Here is a 10,887-nt window from a genome sequence, read left to right as displayed (position 1 = left end):
TGAGCCACTCAGGTTAGAAGGCAGTCAAAACACAACTGGGGAAGAGTTGCCTCCTTAAATTAGAGTTGAAGATGATAATGTCAGTGGAGTACAGCTTTTGGAATCTACATTCACTGACAGGGCATAACTCAAACAGAGGTTAAAGAGATGTAAGCATCCATTAATAACTAGGTATGAGTATAGGAAATTATGAAGTTTTCAAAATTGAAACGGAAAGCACAAACATCAATATCCTAGACATTAGTGAGCTGAAAGAGACTGGTATTGATCATTTTAGATCTGACAATAACATTTATTTTTTATGCCAGGAATGACAAACTGAACTCAAGGTTGCCAGTTCAAATGCATTAACCACTCCTTGTATACCCTATACCACTCTATGGCCCTTAAAAGCAACATTGCCACTTATTTGCTAACATTGTTCAAAATATGGCTAAAGGGCCTCATTTAATCCATGTAAATCTAGGACATGCAGTCTGGTGCATGGTTCATATTTTGTACAGCTAACAATTAATATTATTTGACTAAAGCAGAAAAATATATACTTATATTGTACATTTATAATCTGTTTCACTTTGTTTAGTGCTAGGATTTATACTGAAAAATCACTAATCTTCCTTTCTTTCAGTCTCTCTTTGAGGAAAGCTGGCATGTTGTGATATAAAAGGTGTGATAAGGAGAAATAAAATTTGCATGCCATAATTAAACTATTCTTTCCTGTTTTCTCTATCCTTCACTGAAGAATAAAGTTGATTTTCTGTTACTTGGAAATATTTCACATATTCCATTCTACTTTTTAGTAAAATGATTACTTGCAATTACTCTTATAATTAACAATAAGACACCAATTTTTTGTTTATCTTGATATTACAAATAGTTGAGATTTTTCTTAAGAATATATAGATGAAGAAAAACGTCAAAGTAATTTCATAATTATACTCCAAGTTAATAGTAATGATCACTGATCACTGAAAATGATCACTTATAGTAATTAATGAAAATAGGGATATATTAAGATTTTATATCTGTGTAGTGTTCTATGTTTGTTAACCGTCAAATATAGTTTTGGATATGTTGAATTTGAGATGTTGGTAATAAATGTATTTGGAAATGTCCTAGAGCTATAGAACAAATATTTGGAAAAGGAAATTGAGGCTCAAAATAAATGAGATTTTAAAAAAGCAGACAGATATTCTAAATGGCTCTAAATCTCTTGATCTCTTCATCTTGATCACTGAGAATTATGGCTTAAAAGATATAGAGATTGTGCAGTTAAGTCTGACATCCTTTTGAGAGAGTTAAGACGTTATTATAATTCAATCTTTTCTCTATCATCTTATTGATTGATTAATATAACATAAATGAAATTATAACTCTCCAAAATATTTAACAATAGTTTAAAAACAACCCACTAATAATAATTATCAAATGTATTTCTGAAAATAAAGGATTTTGCATTAAAAATATAATAATCATTATCAGGATCTCAAATTTTAAAATTAAAGAAAGAAATGATCATTTATCAATTGTTGCTGCTGTTGTTAGTTGCTTTCCAGGTATTTTGGAGTCATAGTGACTTTATGGAAAACAGAATGAAACACTCCTATGTCATGTGCCATTCTCACAATTGTTTAGTTTGTGCTCATTGTCATATCGATCCATCTTGTTCAGGGTCTTCTTCTATGGTATTCCTTATTCAGTTTTCAACTTTTATATGTAAATAAGAAGACTGAAAATACCATTGCTTGAGTAGAGAGCAACTTAGTTCTCAAACTGGCTTTTGTTCCTTAACACATTTTAAGAGGCATTTTGAACCAGTTACCTAATGTAGGACTTCATTTGATTTCTGACTACAAGTAAAAGATATCTTTGACAACTTCAATCTTTTATTTATTTATCATGTTATTTATTGATGCAGTTCTGAGAATTTTTGTTTCCTTTACACTGAGGTGCAATTCATACTGAAAACTATAGTCTGATATTCATCTGTAAGTATTTTAAGTCCTGATCACATCTAGAAAGCAAGGTTGTACAATCTGCACTTCAGATTGTAAATGAATTATTCTCCATTCCCAATGCTACATTCTCCTTAACAGAATTGAGTTTATCACATTATTGGTCAACATACAGATTGAATAAACATGGTGAAATGATGCAGCCATTCTGTATTGCTCTGTTCTGGTTGAACAACTGCCTCTTGTTTTACATACAGATGCCTCACAAGCACAATTTAAGTATTATGGAGTACCCACTATTCAAAATGTTATCCATAGTTTCTATGATCCACAGCACTGAATGCTTTTGAGGTCAATGAAGAAAAAGTCAATATCTTTCTGGTATTCTCTGCTTTCAGCCAAGACCCATCTAACATCAACTCTGATATCCCTTGTTTCTTTACCTCTTCTGAATATGACTTGAATTTCTGGCAGTTTCTTGTTGATGTACAGCTGCAACTATTTTTGAATTTTCTTCAGCATAATTTAATGTGTATGTGATATCAATGATATTGTTTGATTATTTCTGCATTCTGTTAGGTCACCTTTCTTTTCCAATCTTTGACCCAGTAGCTGTCTTTCAAATTTTTTGACATAAATAAATGAGCGCCTCCAGTACTACCATTAGTTTGTTACAATATTTCAGTTGTTATTCCATCCTGGAATCTTGTTTTTGCCAGTGCCTTCAGTACAGTTTAAACTTATTTCTTAAATATCATTGGTTCTTGATCATTTGCTACCTCTTGAAATGGTTCAGCACTGACAAATTATTTTGGGGCCTTACCCAAACCATGGTATTTTCAATAACCTCATATGCATATGAAAGCTGGACAGTGAATAAGGAAGACCATAGAAGAAGAATTTATGCTTTTGAGTTACAGTGTTGGAGGAGAATATTGAAATTGCCATGGGCTTCCAAAAGAACCAACAGATCTGTGTTGGAAGAAGTGCAGACATAGTGCTCCTTCGAAGTCAGGATGGCCAAACTTCATCTCTCATACTTCAGACACATTTTCAGAAGGGACCAGTGGCTGGAGAAGGGTATCATGTTTGGTAAGGTGGAGGGTGAGATAAAAAGAGGAAGACCCCCAGCGAGATGGAGTGGCAAACTGGCAGCATCATTGGGCTCAAGCGTGGCAACAATTGTGAGGTTGGTCCAGGACCGGGCAGCGTTTCGTTCTGTTGTACATAGGCTCACTATGAGATGGTACCAGCTTGATGGCACCTAACAACAACAATTCTGAGTATAGCTTCCTTCTTCTTTTGACACTTTCTACATCATTCAGTATTTTGTCTATAGAACCTTCAATATTATAACTTGAGGCTTGATATTTTCTTCAGTTCTTATAGCCTGAGAAATGTTGAATGTGTTCTTTCCTTTGGTTTTCTAACTCCAGGTTTGGAGTATTTCATGATAATACTTTATTGTGTTTTCTAGACTACTTTTTGAAGATTCACCTCAAGTACTTTACTTTCTCATTTCTTCATGATTCATCTGTCATTCACAATGTTATCCTTCATTCTACATCTTCTTCTGAATCTCTCTTGAATTTCTGGCATTTCCCTATTAATGTATTGATGCAAACTTATTTTTAAAATTTTTAGCAAATTTTTACTTGTATGTGTTGTTAAGCACATTGCTCAATGATTTCTGAATTTCTTTTTTTTTTTAACTTTCTTTGGAATGACCAAATATAGTTCTCTTCCATTTGGAGAGCAGGTAGGTGTTTTCCAAATATTGTGACATAGACTGGTTAGTGTTCCCAGTATTGAATCCATTTCTTGAAATACCTTGGAGTCCTGTTTTACATCAATGCTGTCACTGTAGCTTGAATATCTTCCTTCCATACTGTTGACATTGATTATATACTACCTTGTGAAATGGTTGAGCATTGAGCAATTCATTTTGACACAAAAACAGTTTCCTTCCATCTTTTTTTTTTTTTTTTAAAGACAACCATACATTTTATTTCATGCAATAAAAGTCACCACTTACTCTATACATGAAATAATGACAAAACACTTATTTTAGAAAAGGTGCTTTTTAGTTTGTTTTTATTTCTTCTACTTATGTAATCCAAAATTATCAATAGCATAAAAAAATACTCTTCTAAATCAGAAAATGTTAGCAGCCATTTGCAAAAGCAATTTGGGTAAAAAACTAGAAGATGGCTGGATAAAATCAGCAGAAAATCATGTGTTGACTTGGTCTGCTATTAAATAACAATTTCTAAAGATATGATTTTAAAATTGGTTTCATGGTATTTTAACACAGTTATTACTATTGCTACTAGGTGCAATCAAATTGGCTCTAACTCATAGCAATATTGTGTATAAAAGAATGAAGCACTGCCCAGTTTTGCACCATCCTCACAACAGTTGCTATGTTTGAGTGTACTGTTGCTGCCACTGTGCTAATCCATCTTGCTGAGGGCTTTGATCTTTTTCATTGATCCTATGTTTTACCAAGCATGATATGTTTCTCCAGGAATTGGAGAAGATAACATTTCCAAGTACCTGATACAAAGTATCATCATATTCACTTATAAATAGCATTCTAACTATATTTCTTTTTGTGTATGTGTGAATTATGTGGTAGTCTACATAGGAGAACACCAGCCCCACATTCATCCTATACTACTTTGCTTCACTGCAATGATTACAATTCCCAGCATGTATCATCAAACAACTAAAGGGTACACCCTGCAAGCTTGCCCTGTAGCCATCAATACACAGACCCTCTCCCTCCCAGAATCTAGAGTCCCAGCTGCTCCATCTCTCCATGCCATCATCTCTGCCTCCATCTCTGGCATCGCCGCTTCTTTGGATAGGGTCCCACACTCCGCTCCTATCCCTTGATGGTCCCAGGGACCTCAACTTCTGGACTACAAAATCTACCACTCCCCTCCTTTTGTTACAAAATGTCTACCTTTACATTTTCAACACTCACAGTCAAACCTGTAGCAATCATTCACTATTGAACCACAAGTCTTATCCTTATCTCTTTTCATCAGTCCCATCCAGACAGATTTGAAACCACTCAACGGAGATTCTACCTTCCCCCAGACCCTCTGGAACTAGGTTCCCTCTTGAAAGCTTGTAATCCAATCACTTCTTGCCTTTGTAGCCCTCACCCCATTTTGGGTAGCCAATGTTTAAGTTGCCCAACCTTGTTGACTCTGTGAGCCTAGGGGGTGGGAATGATCCTCGCTGTAAAGATTTGTTCCCACCCCATCTTCTTTTTATGCTTTCTGCATCATTCTGTATTTTGTCAATAGAAACCTTCTGTATTGCAATTTGATAATTGAAACTTTTTCAGTTCTTTCAGCATGAGAAATGTTTAATGTGTTCCTCCCTTGTGGTTTTCTAACTTTAGATCTTTGGACATTTCATTATACTATTTGACCTGGACTTCTCAAACTGCCCTTTTAAATTTTCTGTTCAGGTCTTTTACATTTTCATCTCTTCCATTTGTTTTAACTTCTGTAAGTTCTATAGAAAGTTCAGAGTTTCTTCTGACATCCATTTTTGTGTTTTTCTTTCCTGTTTTACTGACATTTTCCTTTCTTCATATATGATATTGTTGATGTCATTGCATGAGTCATCTGCTCTTGAGTAATTAATGATCAAAGAGTAAAATGTATTCAGAACATGGTCTCTTAATTTATGTGGGATGCATTCAAAGTTGTATTTTGTCTCTTGGTGACTTTTAAAAATCATTCAATTTCAACTTGAACTTTCATTTCAGCAATTAATTGTCTATTCCACATTAGGCATTGTTCTGACCGATGATATTGAACTTCTCCAATATCTATTTTCACAGATGTAGTTGATTTGATTAATGTGTCATCTGATGCTGAGGTCTACATTTATATTTACTGTTAATGCTGTTGAAAAGGTATTGCCATTGAAATGTTATTGTCTTGCAACATGCTTTCATGTAACCATGTTTCTATCACGTGAGTCATATTCTCAAACTAATCTTTCTACTCTGTTCCAGTTTTCACAATCCAATAAGTAGCAATTATCAGAGCAAGCTGACTGCATGTTTGATCTATTTGATACTGTAGAATTGTAGAAAACTTCAAATTCTTGATCATTGGTATGAATGTTCAATGCATAAATATGAATAATAGTTGTGTTACCTGATTTTCCTTGTTGGTATATGGATATTATGATAACATTGACAGCATTGTACTTCAGGTTAGATCTTTAAATGTTCTTTTTGACTATGAATATGAAACCTTTTTAATATGTCATTCCTGATGTAGTTGTTGTTGTTGTCAGATGCCATCGAGTCAGAACCAACTCATAGATACTCCATGCACAGCAGAACAAAACAATGTCCGATCCTGGGCCTGATGTAGTAGACCATATGATTTTCTGATTGAAAATGGTTAATGCTTGTCCAACTCAGCTCACTAATATCTAGGATATCCATTTTCAAGAATTTCATTTTTGACAGCTTCCAATTTTCTTAGATTCATATTTTGTATATTCCACAATTTGATTATTTTGCAGTTATTTCTTCTCATTATCATCATATTACATTATCATATTATAGGAGTTCTGGTGTGACACTGTAAGATAGGCACTGGAAGGAAAAGTTTATTTAAACTGAAAATTAGCAGTTCAAATCTACCAGCTGATGCTTGAAAACACCATCCAGCGTTAGTATGAGTCTTAACCAACTCAGTGGCACTTAACAGCAACAACCACGTATTATCCTTAAAATCCCGAAAGCCTTACCCCATCCAAGTCTCTAAGATATAGTTTAAGGAAGTAAATATTCCCCAGTAACATTTTTAATATCTTCCAACCTGTGAGGCTTATCTCCTGGCACTATATCAAACAGCGTTCTACTTTTATTAAGATTTCCACTGGCCAATTGTTTTAGAAGTGGATTTCCAGGTCCTTCTTCCTAAATGTCATAGGCTGGATGTCCACTGAAGCCTATCTTCCATGGTATTTGAAATACCTGTGATATTGTTTCTTGCATTAGAGCAATACACAAGCTTTCAGAGCCCAACAAATAGACAAGTATATGAGAATGATGAATAGAGCAAATAATTGCTGAATGCACAATAAAGGATAAATTCATAAAAAACTTTTTTGCTCTATACCCTAAGCTACATGATTAATTTTAACTCAGTTCTTACAAAATTAGATTGTTGTGTATGTGGTTTTGTTATAGTCTTGTTTTTGTTGTTTTCCTATGTAACTGCCTTGGAAAGTGCTTGTTTCACAGACAAGCTCATGTATTTGGCTACGTTAATTGCTGGAAGTAAAATATTGGAAATAAGTTTCATTCTCTGATTAAGTTAAGCTATGGAAGAAATACATTCTAAACAATGGGATCTAGGCAAAGTTGTTTTATGTTGTTGTTTTAATAAAGTAGGCCAATGTAATATTTCATCATGATAAAGAATTAATAAAAGAAAATTGCTTTGAAGAATATTGGACCTTGTCTTATTTAAGGTTTCTAAAAACACTTAAAAGTTTTGATTAACAAACTCTTTTGAAAAATGAAACCCCAAAATTAACAATAAATGAAATAAAATATGAGCATTTGTATGGGCTGTAAGTACAGTACCAATTTAGTATCCTAATTTTAAAGTTGATATTTTAAGTTTTTAAATGTATTAATTGTCCATTACTTAAATATTCAAGATTGAAAGGAGAAAAATGACAATTCTTCTCTTTTCATCACTATAATGTTTGGTTATTGTGTGTGCACATGTAGGATAATTACTGGACTGATAACCACAAGGTTGACAGTTGAAACACATGAGTCACTTTTAGGAACCCTATACAGGGAACTGAATGGATGGCTTACAACAACAACAAAACTGGAATTCCATTTTTGGATAACATTTTTAATGAATTAAATTTATCATGTACATTTTCTTTGATGCTATTCACTCAGACTGCTATGTTTACTTTTGATAACTATTATATGTTGCCATTAATTACATTCAAACTCAAATAAAATATTAGTGATTATAGTAAAGTTACTAATATGAACTTTATATGAGGGATTTGTTGTTGTTATGTGCCGTTGAGTCGGTTCCGACTCATAGCGACCCTGTACAGCAGGATTATTAAGAATAGAAAATGAAGTTGTATTACCTGAAGGAATATGCCGGGTTTTAAGAGCAATATTTCAGCCATGAAAAATCATTGCATTATTTGTTAAAGCAGCTGAGAATTATTGGTATAAAATTGAAACATGAAAAAAGTAATTAATTTTGTATGCTAGGTCTAAAATTATATTACTTGTGAATGCTTTATTAATAATATGAACATTTTTACATGTATTTTCAAAATAGTGTTTTACATCATGGCGAATATTAGTAACTCAAGAGTAAGGCAAAAAGTATGGATACCAGGGTTCCTGTTCATATGGTGGTGATTAAGTGCCGATGACTCAATTCTGACTCATAGTCACCCTGTATAAGATTTATGAGGAGGGACTGATGAGTTTGAACCACCAATCTTGTGATTTACTCCAGTGATTATTATGCAGAGTTACCATGCTTCCCCAATTCATATATGCACAGATTTATGCCAAACAAAACATGTTTTTTGCATCTGTGATCAGTGGGTGTGATGACTTCAGACAAATTCTCTCAGTAATACATTTTTCTTACACATGTTGGAATGTCTTTAAGGAAAAAAAAAAATCTAATAAAACAGTGATTTAGGGGAGGATCTGCTGAGTCAAATAAATTCAAAGATGAGAGGTCACCTCAGAAGGTTATGCTATTTTTGTTTTGTGTCTTTCTTTCTTTCTTTTTTTTTTTTTTTTTGATATGCCAAAGGGATAGCTTTCATAGATTGTCAAAGGGCACAGGGTCTTTATGGGGTTATTATGAAGAAATTCAAGGAAAATGGAAAACTGCCTGGTGAGAAAAATGCCAGAAATATTGCACAAAGTATTTATGTTGCTCCCATAATGACAATGCACCTGCTCATTAGTTGAGGGTAGACAGGGATATCCTAGGTGAATTGCATTGGAATCCGTGCCACATCCACTCTACAGCCCTGCTTTCAAACTTGCTTCTGTTCTTCAAATTCAAAGAACATTAAAAAGGAAAACAATTCGAGTTCCTTGAGGATGACAAAAATACTATTTAACTGTGGTGTAAATCAAAAAGACAAAATTCATAGGGGAAATGTTAGAGAGATGGAAACATTACCTTTAGAAGTATATAGACCAAAATGGAGACTATATCAACAAACTGCAGAGTCTCATTATAATATTTTGTTTAATAAAGATGTTTGTGATATTACAGCAATACTTTTTTTATTAACCCTGTAGGAAATGTTTCATGTTTCACTAATTTAAATTTTTTTGTGTATATCTTCCTCTGTTAATTCTTTATTTGCCACTGCCATTTATTCTAAAATTTGGCTATTACCAATTTTTTAGGTTGTTCTGATTTATAGCAACTTCTGCGGTTTAGTAATTGATGTACTCTTGCCAACCATTTAAAAATTTATCTTGTGCCTGCACTTTAATTTGTTCTGGAAATTATCTGGCATGTGGTTTGCTTCTCCTATTTGATCATTTTCCAGATTCAACAATTAAGATTTTGCCAGCCTTGTACTAACATAAGTACATTCTACTTTCTATTGCTTTTATGAAATTCGACATCTATCCATATTCAGAGACTTGGTTTGGTGCTGTGGGCTAATGCACTGGACTGCAAGATCAGTTTGAATCACAAGCTCAGTGGTTCAAGCTCACCAGCCACTCCTTAGAAGCCCTATACAGGGTCATTATGAGTCAGAAGCGACTGGATGACACTCAACAAACAACAACAAAATAAAATAATTTATTATCTGGTAGGTTATTCAAACTGTGAAAGATGAATCCATAAATTTGAATGTTGTTTATGTTGAAGGCTTGTAAATGATTTGCATTTAATAAAATTGACTGTATATAATTAATATTTTTGTTTACAATAATATATGCATTTATATATTTTACATTGCATTAAAATATTAATATGAAATAATATGTAGCATTATATATAATATATATTATACACAAAGCATAAATAGAATATGTACTTTATTTTATTGTTGTTATTAGGTGGCTTAGAGTTGATTCTGACTCATAACAACACTATATAGGGTTTCATAGGCTTTAAATATTTACTGAAGCAGAAAGTCTCATTTTTCTTCAGTGGAGTTGCTGGTAGATTTCAACTGAAAATATCATGGCTTGGGTTAGACTTTTTATTCAGCAGTCCAACATTTACCATACAGCAACATGAAAAATCCTAGAGTGTTAAAAAAAAACAAGTACATGTATTATTTATGACTTTTCAACCATATATATAATATGAACTTTCAGTAGAATACCTGGCCTTGCATTTCAATAATTTTTCATAAATAACAAATAAAGATACCAGGCACCATATTTGTTTTGATTAACATCAGTATATCTCCATCAATCCATAAAGTCCTTATAAAAATAGTTTTATTTTAAAGTAGTTATTACTTTCCTCTTGGGATTCTGTTCAGAGATGACTTGTAAATTCTAATACACTTTGTTGTTGTTGTTGTTAGGTGCCATCAAGTTGGCACTGACTCATAGTGACCTTATGCAGAGCAGAACGAAGCACTACCTGATCCTCGGCCAACCTCACTACTAGAGTCCATTGATGCTGCCACTTGGCCAATGCATCTCATTGGGGGTCTTCCACTCTTTCTCTGCCCCTCTACCTTACCAAACATGATATCCTCCTCCAGTGACTGGTCCCGCCTGACAAAATGTCTGAAGTATGAGAGACAAAGTTTGGCCATCCTGGCCTCTAAGGAGCACTCTGGCTGCACTTCATCCAAAACAGATCTATTGGTTCTTTTGGCAGCCCATGGCACTTTC

This window comes from Chrysochloris asiatica, unplaced genomic scaffold (genome assembly GCF_000296735.1).
Source record: "Chrysochloris asiatica unplaced genomic scaffold, ChrAsi1.0 scaffold00461, whole genome shotgun sequence".
NCBI lineage: Eukaryota > Metazoa > Chordata > Mammalia > Afrosoricida > Chrysochloridae > Chrysochloris > Chrysochloris asiatica.
This window is presented reverse-complemented; position numbering follows the sequence as displayed.